Source organism: Aedes aegypti, chromosome 3 (genome assembly GCF_002204515.2).
Source record: "Aedes aegypti strain LVP_AGWG chromosome 3, AaegL5.0 Primary Assembly, whole genome shotgun sequence".
Lineage (NCBI taxonomy): Eukaryota > Metazoa > Arthropoda > Insecta > Diptera > Culicidae > Aedes > Aedes aegypti.
Genome location: NC_035109.1, coordinates 287,901,278 through 287,914,723, shown reverse-complemented (window position 1 = coordinate 287,914,723; position 13,446 = coordinate 287,901,278). Strand labels below are relative to the sequence as shown.

General features: G+C 37.7%; 1 protein-coding gene across 4 annotated transcripts in view; it reads right to left on the bottom strand.

Annotated features, from left to right (window-relative positions):
* The window catches only part of LOC5575390 (solute carrier family 12 member 4), a 791,918-nt gene that overhangs the window by 759,687 nt on the left and 18,785 nt on the right, over positions 1–13,446 (bottom strand). For 2 of the 4 annotated variants that reach the window (XM_021849567.1, XM_021849569.1), the window contains exon 2: positions 11,891–12,624. The exons of the other annotated variants lie outside the window; for them this stretch is intronic. The gene's annotated coding sequence lies outside the window, so the exon portion shown is untranslated. The remainder of the gene's footprint in view (positions 1–11,890; positions 12,625–13,446) is intronic. 4 annotated transcript variants of the gene reach the window in all.

The window sequence follows — 13,446 nt, the reverse complement described above, 5'->3', positions numbered from 1 at the left end:
TAACACATTTTACAATGTTGTTCTGCATGTTAATTTTTCTTATTTTTATTGCATATTTGATAGCATGTTCAACGGAATGGATGAAAAATGGATGTATTTTGAGACACTGGTGCATAAATTTCAAATATATCATATAACAAATCAAGCTGTCCGAAACTGGGGGACAGGCGGTGCTAGACCAAGACTGTAATCTATTCAAATTTAGTAAATATTTTACCATATTCAAAATAATTACTTATTAGGGTCAAATTTCAGGGAAATCGTCAATTTTTTAACAAATTTCAAACATCTCTAATTCTTCAAAAAGCCAAACATATTTCAAGGGTGTATTATTCTACACAAATATTACACTCAATTATAGCTTTCTTTTTTTTTTTTTTTTCGATACACATATTGATTGGACCATGATTTTTTAATTTTTCGACTTTGTGCGGTAATGGGGGATCTCCTCATACCTAAAGTTTTTTTTACAAGTTATTTTTTGCTTTTTTTTCGCAGGGTTTCTTTTTGTACGGCTTTCGTTTTTTTTTTTTGTGCACGGAATTAACACTTTTTTTTTTCCTTTTTTACACGGATTTCAGAATTACCACGGTTCTTTTTACACGGATTCTAGAATTAACACGTTTTTTTCACACGGATTCCGGAATCCGCATGGTAGCCTACCGCAGGCTTGGAAATAATTCTATCATTGAACCTAGTAATCCAATCAAAGTGTGATTGTAGCGGAAAATGCTTTGGAAGACGTCAGTAAACAACAACCGTCCTGTTTGTATCCAGGATATCATTAAAGCCTATCAATGACAAACCAGTACAAATCAGTGATGTAACAGCCGCGGTAGCTGTTCAGCCGTAAATCGGAAAATGTTCTATAAAATTGCAATATTACTGAATTCTATTTGGAACATGGAGCCTGGATTCATTTTTGTCATTGGAGACGGAGTCAGGTCAGGACGGTGTCAGGTCATAAGGCCGAAGCACGTTGGGCCGAATGGGTTATATGACCAATGTTCGATAGACCGAATGGGTCATTTGGCTGAATTTTTTTCAACATGAATTTCTTTTCATTTTTTATTAGGATTTACTTTCTTCGTTTTTAACTTTTAACTCATTCGCTCTAATGATACTTTCGATCGAATGATCAATTAAACCTAACGTACTTCGGCCTAATGACGCAGCACCCAGTTGTTTATTAATGGTAAATTGATTGTTCACACAGAGGAACAAAAATAACCCTTTCGCGTGTCTCAAAGATCAAATTAGGTGTCTCCACTAAACTTGGAATTGCTGAATCAGTTGCCGCTCTAAGAAATGCTCGTCACAATTTTTTAAAACAGGTCGTCCAAATTGTAGAAAAACTGATTGTATTGAAGTTTAATGGAAATATAGACTATGATTTATGAAATTTGCTGGCAAATCAATTCATCAAGCATGCAAAATAGCACTTAAACTTTTTGAGACATGATTTGATTGAAACTTACCTATTTAATATCGATTCAATCGAATATTTGAACATGCTTGAAGCCTCCATACAAAATTCGTCGTTTCTTCTATATGGTCTATCACAATACTTTTCCAAATCATCACAAGTACCGTTTTAGTAGCGAATATATTACAAACTTTGATGATTCGTATTCTTCAGTACCTAAACGATGATGTTTGTAGTAAATTAGGTACAAAAATCGCCTTACAAGCTGGTAAATTTACATGCAAGTTGACTGAAATCGATGAAAAATGGCATTTTCAACAATCAGTATTTTAAAACCCAGACGTGCTATGTTATTTTCGAAATCAGCAATGGATCCTGCGACCCAAAAATAAGTAAACAGCGGTAATTTGTAGCTTGAGACAAAATCTTGTTCCGCAGTTTTTCTATTAATACAGTGAAGGTAATTCGAACGGCTAAATATCTGGTCTATTGTTGAACAGTCCGTGTTCAACAATTATCGAGCATTTTAGCCGTTCAACAGTTGGCAAATAGTTGACTATTGGATTAATCTGATGAGTATAGATTCATATTCTAGTATCTATTGCATAGTATCCATCCGAATCGATTTATTTTTCAAGTTTTTTTTTGTATTTTGACAGAGCGTTACACATACATAATTTGGCCAAAATATTTTGAATACACCATACAGCAATTCTCATTCCTATCAGCTTCTCTTCAAAGTATTTGAGAGCTCACAGGAATACATTTAATATGATGTTATCAAAACTTTAACAAATTCCATTGTTGAAGCAAGGCGCATTGCAAGAGCGGACGGTGGGGAGTTTATGACCATTTTAATATTTTCGAAACCGCGATTTCTAAATAAATAGTATTTCGTGTCAAGTACTACTCATGATAAACACTCTATTACCAGTGAAATTCGTCGCAAGCTATCGTCTGTCTAGTGTTCTATTAATTGCTTGTTAAAATAGAAAGTTTGTTTCACTGTTTTTTGTATGTAGTGTGTACTGTTACGTCGAATTTAAAACCGGTGAGGCGCCATTCACAAATTACGTAAGGCTCTACGTAAGCTCAAGCGAAACGGCTCATACAAAAATATCAGATTTTCCATACAAAAAGCATTTCGGAGGAGGGCAGGGGGTCAAATGACGAAAAAAGTTAATGTTTTATATGCCTATGAAGGACGATTACAATTCCACCACATGCTCCATTCAGTCGATCATTACGACAGACAAGAAAGTTTGGATCTCTTTTGAGTTTGGATCCAGGTTTCAAATAAGTTTCAGTAATTACTTCTAAATGTATGTTATTAGCTGTTAGAAAATGAAACAGCTCGTCCTCTTTACCAATCAAAGAACGACTCAATTCTAATTATTTGATAAATTATTTGGATTCATTAGAGAAACAAAATCCAATAACTGCTATTAGTAAATTTTACACCAACTTGGACTGCTGCATAGTGGTTTTGAACATTGCATCAATCATTTGATTCAATTGTTCAGTCAGAAAATAAAAATCTGAGAGAAACATGTTTCTAGAAGAAGGTACATTTTTTGATGATTTACCGTTCGGATTTTTCGTTGATGAAGTGACGGAATAGGGATGTTTCCATTTGATTCGAAAGGTTACCCACATGAAGAAAAGAGGAACTGAAATTACCTGCGATAACATTGGCATAAAAGTCCCTTCAAATTAAAAAGAATCGATAAGTTACCCGACGGAAGAAAAGTAGTTTATAAATGAGCATGATTATAATTTACCTGATGGGTTTAAGGATATGCGATATGGATTTTTTCCATGTCGATACGAAACGAAACGATACGCGGAATATCTTGCGCTGATAATGACGAAACGAAATGAAATTTAAAAATGTTTCGTGTAACTCGATACGAAATCAAATATCTCACGGAATTTTTCGAAACGAAACGAAATTTTTGAGTTTGTTTCGCGGAATACACTTTTAAGTTTTTTTTTCTTGTCAAAAGCTGGAAATTTGACAAAAGGCTTAAAAAACTTTTTTTTAAATCCTCTACCATATGGAAGCCTTAGTGTTGCTCAGCGGAATCCTTAGATGTTTTGGTAAGACTCTTGTTTGTTTAATTTTATAAGGTTTCATTTCAACATATCTGACATTCACACAAGGGAATGAGTGGGTTAAATGTTACAACTAAGAAGTGGATCGAAAAGCAGTTAGGGTTTCGTTCTACTTCGTCGTAAAAGCTACTATTCGTCGTATCAAACTTAAAATGTTCCACTACGGCGGATATTCCAACTTACCTGCAACATAGATTCATTTTCCAAATGTAATTTTGTGAAAGCTTTTATGATTCGTCCACCTGTACATCAAAAATGCAATGAAACTACTGTATTTCGATAGTTATTTACAGTACAATTATCCACTTTACACTTTTTCACCGAAACCGCATGGACGAACACGATTTGAGAGAAATGCTTAGCGATCGACATCAGTCACATTACTTTCCAACACAAGTTTCTTCCCGCCCCCCTGTGTGACTTACATCGCCGGGCACTTATTTTCACTATGGAAAACCTTCGTACTTCTTTACTAAAGGATTTCATTCCAATCACACGCCGTAAAACTTCAATAAATCCCCAAATTTTACGAAATTTTCTCAACTGCCGCGTATAATTGAGAATGTAAACAAAGTTCAATCCGTCGTACTGAGAAAAGAAAGTTTGTGCGCATCAATGTGTGCGCGACGCTCGACGTAAAAATACGGTTCCTTTGATTGTGTTGTTTTCGCTGTACTGTGATCAAATGCCAGAATTGTACGGTCAAAAGGAATTGTGTTCATAGTTTGGGCTGAATTTTGATGAGGAACAATTAATTTTAAAGGAAATTAGTATGTTCCATCATGCTGAAGGAATGGAGGGAGATGCCCGTAGATCTATATTTTCTAGTAAAACATGTTATTATAGCGTTAATGTATTGTGATTAACCACTCAATACATCAAAATGAGTCGTAAGTTATGAGATGAATCTGGAAACTGATTGCGACGGAGTTGAAAACGATACGACGGATTGAGAATACGGTAAGATGCATTTTCTTTGTATTATTTTCAAAAAGAGATCAAGATTTATCAAAATGTTGCTGTACAATGCTAAAGCCGTTTTGAGAAAGAATTGTTTGGCATCGGTTTGTATCAGCATCATTCACTGCAATACTGGGAAAATTGCTGTTCTCACTGATCAATGCATAATACGATGGATACTAGCACATCACCCTACAAACATTTTAAACAATCTCAAAAATATTGAGTTGCGCCCAAAATTAATTTAATTTTTAAAAGTGCCTTACAATTTTTTTAATCATGTGGATGTGATGTTATGCCAATATATACCATAAAACATGGAATAATGACTTTCATTTTTTTTTTTTGCTGTACTGTATGCTTTGTGGCTTGAATGAATATGATTGGAGACACAAGTCGATAAGTGATCATGAAAATACTAAACTGAAAGGTAGACTCTGTTCCAGTTGGAACATAATGCCAGAAAGAAGAAGAAAAATAAGTAGAACAGATGAATCACTGGTATATTTGCTTTAGTCTTCACTGGAGTATTGAATTAAATTACATTTTAAAGAATCCATCAACACATACCTAAGAAATCAATCAAGATGAATTTAAAATAATTGCAACGATTTTTCGTCGTCGTCGCGAACGCATCGTCCTTAAAGGCTCCCCCAAATCTACGCGACTTTTTACGGCGACAGCGACAAGAAATTGTCGCGATTTCGTTGTTGTGTCGCTGCAAGCACTCTTCTATGGAACTATCTTGACTGACACGACGCGAATCGCTGCGAAATCGCGTCGCTGTGGCTTGAACGTGCTCATCAAACATTGCTTGCAGCGAAATATCAGCGAAATCGCGTTGTTTGTCGCTGTAGCCGTAAAAAGTCGCTTAGATCTGGGGGAGCCTTTACTCATGTGGCGCAAATAATTGATGCGTGCTATTAGTTTTCTCTTCTATTCTCCCGCTGTTCTTATACAGAGTTAAAAGTCACGTCACAGCGGGAAAGCAAGAGAGAACTAATGCGCGCTTCAATAATCTGCACCACCTGAGCAAATCCAAAAAATCAGGGACTCACGCTTCGCAGCTTTTTTTACATTTGTTTATAAACAATTTTTGAGATATATTAACGGATTTGCTCAAAAGGACACGCGATGTTCCCCGGAGGAAACGAACAACCGTGGTTTTGCTTTCTTCATTCTTATGGAAGATAACATTGCGGTAGTTCATCAAACGCAGTTGTTCCTTTCCTGGGCTATTCGCCGCAAGGAAATTAGGGCAAATGGGCGTTTTTGGAAACTTTACAACAGCAGTGCAGTTTATCATATCCTGCGGACCAGTCAATACTACAGTCACCCCACAGTTATGAAAAGCACACAGATATGGATCAAAGTTGGATTGAACGGAGAATATCTCATCAAATAGAGTTGCAATTACGCAGAACCCATTTTACCTACGCGAACCATAATTATATACAGCATCGTAATCAACAATAACATGCTTAAACACATTTGTTCCGTTCGTAGGAAATAAAATGTTTTTCATATGCCTAGAAGCGTTGATTCATATCTGTGGGGCATTGAAACCCATACCACCAGAGGGATGGCATCATACACTGAACGAAAGCTTCTGCCGTTAAATGAATGATTTGTAATTCACATTGGTCCCAAACTCCATATTCTTCAATTTGAATGAATATGAAGGAATATGCTGCATCCATCGTCAATTGAATAAAAATCATCCAATTCTAAGATGAAGTCCAATCTATTTTCGTATGACTATAATCAGGTAGTTGAGTTATGCTAATCAAAATGAATAGCAACGGACTTTTGACGGATTGTAATTTCTGCTATGACCCAAATCGAAAATCATTCAATTATTGTCTTAACTATCATACAGAAGATTAATGATCCTAGATAGAAAATCATCCTTGTTGACAGTTTTAGTTTAATGGCGGCAGCAGCGTGATCACTTCGAAACTTCTTTGTGAATTCTACAGGTAATTGCACTTTACGATGGTATAATCAACATTTCTATCGTTTCATAGCATTTGTTCACTCTTAAAGGCTCAATTCAACGGGTGCCTAAACCACAAACCGCTTAAGTTCGAGGATTTCGGTTCCAGAATCAACAACTTTTAGCATGTATGCTTCAGCATCTTTTCCGGCAACCAAGAACAGTTATTGTGTTATGACCACTTACCTATTTGTTACAGTGCCAATAAAACTGCATAGAAATGGGGAAAATTCGAATTTGTTTTATTTATTTCTTTTAAATTATAAACTACCATGCAATGAGGTTTGTTTACATCATTGAATAATAACACAGCGCAACAAAAATGACATTTTCGCGTGTCTCAAGAATCAAATTATGTGTCTTTAGTAGATTTGGGGTTGCTGAATCTGATGCCGTTCTCAGAAATTTCCCAGCACGTCACAATTTTTAGCTACAGGTCGCCAAAATAGTATAAAACATTGGTTTTATTGATGTTTACCTAAATTTTGAAGTGTATTTTATCAAACTTTTTTGTAATCTTATCCACCAAGCATGCAAAGGAGGACTTAAACTTTTGTTTTAGATATATTTTGGTTGAAATTACACGATTAAATTTAGAATAAACCGATTTTTTCAACATGCTTGCAGTCTCCATACAAAATTCTTAGTTTCTCTTATATGGCAAAATACAATACTTTTCTAAACCATCAAAAAATAACTTTTCCGCATCAAAAGTATTATAAACTTTGATGATAAGTATTGGTGTAGACGTAAAGTTTGAATTCTGTGGCAAATTAAGCAAATTAATTGCCTTACAAGCTGGCAAACTTGCATGCAAGTTGGCTGAAATAGTCAATTTTTGCATTTTCAACAACCAATATCTCAAAAACTAGACGTGCTACGATATTTCTGTAGATGACAATGGATTCAGCAACCCTTTATTAAGTAAATAGAAATATTTTGATGCTGGAGACAAAAACGTGTTCCGCAGTGTAATCATTCGATTTTTTGCAGCTTCTAGAGGGATTGAAATCATATCAAGATTGGATGATGTTCATTCGGGGCGATATGTAAACAGATGATTTCAACGCAGATGAAAATCATCCTGAATGTGTCTGAAAATAGGTATGGGGCTCGGATGAGGCAGAAATCATTCAATTTGTTGCGGGAGATTTCGTTCAGTGTAGTTTTTTAATATGGTATTTGACAGGTCTTGTTGTGCCTTCTTATCGGGAGCATAAATTTATACTCCAGTTGCAATTCTCACGCACACTCATATATTTGTTGAATGTTTACCTTCCGTATAAGAGAAAATGGGACAAAATGCGCCAAACAAGACAAAAACTGCGCATAGTTGGTATGTGAGAATGTGCATTGAAAGTCTTCGGTTTTCTTAACAGTGGTTTTATCCGCGTTAGCAATGGCATTTAGCCATCGATCCCGCGCATCGATATTGGTTGGAAGCTTATGATGCGAAATGTTATCATCGTTATAATTGTTCTTCAGATTATGAAAATCGACACCACAAGAAGGAAAACAACACTTCATTGTGCTTTTCACGATAATAGAAATGCTACTTACTTTTATTTTAAACCGCGAACTACGCTATGGAAATAATAACGAACAATATGCATAGATTTTGTGTGCCTAGGTTCGTTTTTCCACATTAACACCAGCTGCATTGCTCATAGCGTAATAGTATTAGTGAGCGCTGCTTGCGTTCGATAAGAGGCAACAAAAAATGGCCATCATGTCGGCCCCCTGCATACCACAGTTATGCATCTAAGATAAGACGATTCCTAAAGAAACGCCAAAACGTATACATTCACTAGCACACCATTCGTTTGCCTCGCAGATAAATTGCTGTTATAGTGTTCTGATCCATGATATGAGTCGATTTGATCCATAATACGGACCCATTTTTGACTGTAGCTAGAACTAGAAACCTTTTTGCCTTTTTTTGTTCGAAATTAAACTCGAATTTCGCGAAATTCCGTTTTATTCCGTTTGTTTTCAATTTTCCGTGGAAATATTTTAACAATTTGGCGAAACGAAACGAAATAGCAAAATACAAATTTCGCCCGTATGAGTTCCGTGGTATTCCGCGGAATTTCGTTTCGAAGCGTTTTTGACGGAATCATTCGGTATTTCGCATACCCTTAATGGGTATGTATGTAATTTACTTCCTGGGGAATTCCAACTACGAAAAACATTACCGTTTATCTACCTGGTACGAGTCTCAACGATTCAAAGGCAATCTCAAAAGTTAGACTTATCGCAATTTTCGCATACAAACAAACGTACTCAGCGTGAGAAGAATTCTAGCACGCAAAATGCGGCTAAAGGTTTCCGTCTCCTGTTCCTTTCCCTGGCTCAAAAACAGACAGCTTAAGCGCCACCTCCGAAGAGGGCCGTCTGGCGAGTTATGTTTGTCGGGCAAGAAACCCAACCTCAGGGCGGGTTTGTTTTATAAGATTGCAAATAGCAATTTAGGAAACGATACATAAAACTCAAATGATATGGTGGATCAAGATTTCTCAGATATAGAGGTCGTTCTAAGCGGTTCTCAAAAAGAGTTGCTGCTGACCGGCGTTCTACCGACACACAGAGAACGAGAATCATCACTGGAAGAACTCACTAATTCAAATGTTTCTGTCCACTCCAGACACGTTAGTGAAGAGACTGATTTCCCAGGCAATCTATCATGGCTTAACGTTCAACGCTCCGTCATCGTAATCATCGTCATCATCCAAACTTCAAAAGCAGTTTTTATGTTCAAAACTAAAAATTATTCGATGAAAATGTGTCCACTGTGTTTCGGTTGGAGAATTGAATACAGTAAATGTAAATTTTCTTATTTTTTAACGAAAAAACTGCTTTTGAAAATTCCGAAATCAATGACGGATCCTGCCCCCTTAAAAAAAACAGAAAAATAAACTGGTAGAACGACGCGAAACGTGAGAAATCTCGAAGACCAAAAAACTGTTACAAGGAAAACATTAACATACTACAAAATACATAATTTGTGAAGAAAAACAGAAAAACCATTTGGACGCTTACTCAAATTTTATAACCTAGGTTTTATCCATGTTTGTGTTCCTTTCCTCTTCATTCTTCTTCCTACTTTCCATAATGTGTTTCCATATTTACCAATATACTTCTACCGATATTTGATTTACTAATCAACTTCTATCGATATTCGAACTGTTTCTATCTTCGTGCTGTTTAGTGGATTACCTATAAGTAGATGAAAAACCGAATTTGGTACTATACCATTTAATTCCACTAGAGCTTGTATCTTTAGACAGATACGCGTAGTTCGACCTCAACTGTAAGGCCGTCTTCACTGTCGTGTACTAGACTCAACTTGAGTCGAAGTCGACTCTAGTACACGACACTAAAGACGGCCTTACAGTTGAGGTCGAAGCATGCGCAAGGTTAGTTGTTTTTTTTTTTTTTTTTGTTACTAACAGACCCTTTTCTGATGCTGCGATGAATGCTGCCGGCAAAGCAGAAGCAATGGCGATAAATGCGTTGGCAAAGCAGAAGTACCGGACGAAGAATGCGACGGCAAAGAGGAACTCCGGATTGAGCGCATTGAGGATAGTGGTATTGCGACTATCACTACAAATACGACAACGCAATGCGAGTTTTTGGATTCACATGGAACGGTTTGTTCCCTTCCGGCCCTCAAACAGGCAATTTTGAACGCTGTCGCCATAAGTAAAACAATGGTGTTTCTTCTCTTCAAGATGTTTGAAAAGAAGTTCGCGATCTTCAAGAATTTCTGACAACACACGGCAATCTCCTTTCATTGTGATTTAGAAGGAAACTTTGATTCCATTAACCCTCAAAAGCCCGGGAAGAGACTTGTGTGCTTCAAATGGTTAGTTCTCAGAAACTAGCCAACCAAATTACGAACGTTTTGAAGCTACCTAAAGGGGAAGAAATTATATGCCCGGGATAATATCATGACCTTCCCCCTTTTTCTGGGGGGCGGATGTACGTGTGGCATAAGGCATAATTTCAACTATTATATGATTATATGAATATGACAACACTAAAAGATCATAGTTATCCAGAGGCAAGTCATTCTGAGCTAGTAATGCTTTTTTTATATGTATTGAAAATAGACATATTTTGGTTGTCCAGAGGCCTCAGAAGGGATGAAAGATTTTCCTACAGTTCTACAAGCCTGTTATGTGATACATATATTTTATTTGACTTTGTGGATGATCTAAAATTAGTCAAACATAATTTTAGATTGATTCTAATCATCTAGAGGACACATATTTGGTCCTGGATACCCACGAATCCCTGGTAGAGGGAGGCGGCATTTCCAGGGTACTTGCAACTTTTGGAATAATTCTGTAACCTTCCTTGCGACACACTAAACTTCATGATTACGCAAAATGAGTTAAATGGAAGACATTTCAATGACATTGACACTGTCAAATTCCGGGGGTGTGGTGCCCTCAGGGAAGTGGCCACTTTTAGAATAATTATGAAACCTTCCTTGCGACACACCAAACTTAGATATTTCAACTAAGATATTTCAATTATTTCTGGCAACATTGACCACCTGGCATACTCCGGGGATGTGGTGCACTCAACGCAGTGGCTACTTTCGAAATGATTCTGAAACATAATTTGTGACATATTAAGTTTGATGTATTTGCAAAACAAATTTATTAGAAGGCACATCAATGCCATCTGGCGAGGATATGATGCGCACTTAAAACTAAGCTTTTGTTACTTGCAACCCTTCGTTTCTTAACCCTCTAAATCCAAAATGTGAATGAATCCTTTTGCTTATCGCTTTTGCTGGTGATGCTTTTTCTAACCCTTACAGGACATAGATAATGTCCAATGGAATTGTGCCGGCACATACCTACCGGTAACTATGTAGGTACTAACACAACAACCAACGAAACATGCAAGGTTTTTCTATTCAACGTCTTCCCTCCTCCTTTCTTCCTATGGGAACATCGATTGCCTTTTCCACCCGAGAGCACCGGAGAAGGTGTGTTCGGAAGAGTATGTCGTATATCACCCATAAACAGCACAAATATAGGTCGGTTATTACCTTCTCAGTTCGTCTTTTTGGTTTGGTTCATTTTGTTTCCACTGCTCGACAGCTAAGTAGCGCGTGGGCGGGATTTTCAATTTGTTAGAGAGTACCTGTTTCGTTGATTTATTTTTACATTAAACAATTCAGTTTCAGTGACATTGAAAATGATTTCCCCAAGGAAGCCACTCAAGTTCATAGACTATTAAACGTTATACCGTTCCGCTGACAAGTTTCAAATTTTATGGAAATTCAAACAAAAACCCTTTCATTCTCCTCAACGGAAAACCTGTTCCTACCCTCATTCCACCACTGCACAAGAGAAACAAACGAAAGCAAAACTTACCCCAGTTCTTCGCCTTGGTTTCCCGTTTTCCGGCGTTTCTTCACTCAATCTACGAAGCAGGAGGAAATACAGTTCTATGCACAGCTGTCGTTCCACCCACTGCTAATCGACCGACCAATTCTGCCGCTCCTTGTGGCTCCTTTCAGTGGGCCGTTTCTTCTGCTTGGCGGTGACCTTGACTTAGAAAACTGTGTTCGTCTTAGACGGCACGAGGAAAACCACGTTGCTTTTTCCGTTGCTCGACTTGATTCGCGTTCACCATTAGGCGGTGCAGCCAACGAGCGGACAATCGAAACTTGACTATGACTTCCACTCGACTGGCATTGCACTATAAAATACTTTCCTCACCATAACGATGGATTGCTTCCTTGTGGAAAAGTTGTAAACTTCTTCGACGCTCAATTTCCAGCACTACGCGACGACCGGTTCTTGTGCGCATTTCAGGAGTGGTTTAATTTTGGAACTGGCGCTGTGTTTAGATATTCCATTGAGGCACCATTCAGAAGGGTTCTTACATTCGGAGGAATTCCTTATATTTGTTATTGTTATGTATTTCAACACTTCGACTTCATTCTCCGGTCTGGAAAACTCACTGTTTCACTAACGCGCCAACCCAACACTTGGTATACTTGAGTCATTCAATAACTGTTTGGCTCTCACTTTTCAGCTGAAAAACCACGACGAAGATCAAGATCTTCCTTTGGGCACGTTTGCCGCCTACAACGCACTTTGCTCTAAAGAAAATGATACCCAGAGATGAAAAACTTGGCACAGTACCAAGAAGATTGCTTAAAGAGTAATGCGGGGCAAAAGTTTGCATCTAACTTTTCGCAGAATATATATTTTTAATTGAATGCATTGAATTGTTCGGACCTTTTTCTTGACATTACGTCCTCACTGGGACAAAGCCTGCACTTCCGCAGTTATTAATTAAGAGCTTTCTTTGCCAAAGTTGTCATTTTCGCATTCGTATATCGTATGGCAGGTACGATGATACTCTATGCCCATGAAAGTCAAGGAAATGTCCATTGCGAAAAGATCCTGGACCGACCGGGAATCGAAACCAGACACCTTCAGCATGGCTATGCTTTGTAACCGCGGCTAAGGAAGGCCCCAACTCTCGTGTCCTGAAAAGACCAAATACAAACTTTTGCCCCGCACTACTCTAACCGAAAGAAACGCATCCGCGGTCAGGCAACGTGGTGGTGAATCAATAGGGAGCCCCCCGCCGATGACCGCGACTGTGACACACTTTTCGGCTTCCAATCGCCGAAACAATCAATCGAAAGTTGAAAATGTCGCGGCTGTCTCTGTGTAGGAGGAGGATTCTATTATTGATACTGATGACACAGTGGGAGATCGATTTTAACTCGATTCAAGCACTGCCGTTATGTACCGAGGGAGAATTATTTGGTTGTAGTACAGAGTAGCGTTTTCATAAGACATGCTTTGCTTGACGCAGAATGGTTCACTAATTGCTAGTCGTAAAAGAATGAGAAGCACTTGCTGTTAATTATTGTGCTGTAATAAACGGCATATTTGCTAGACGTACAGGG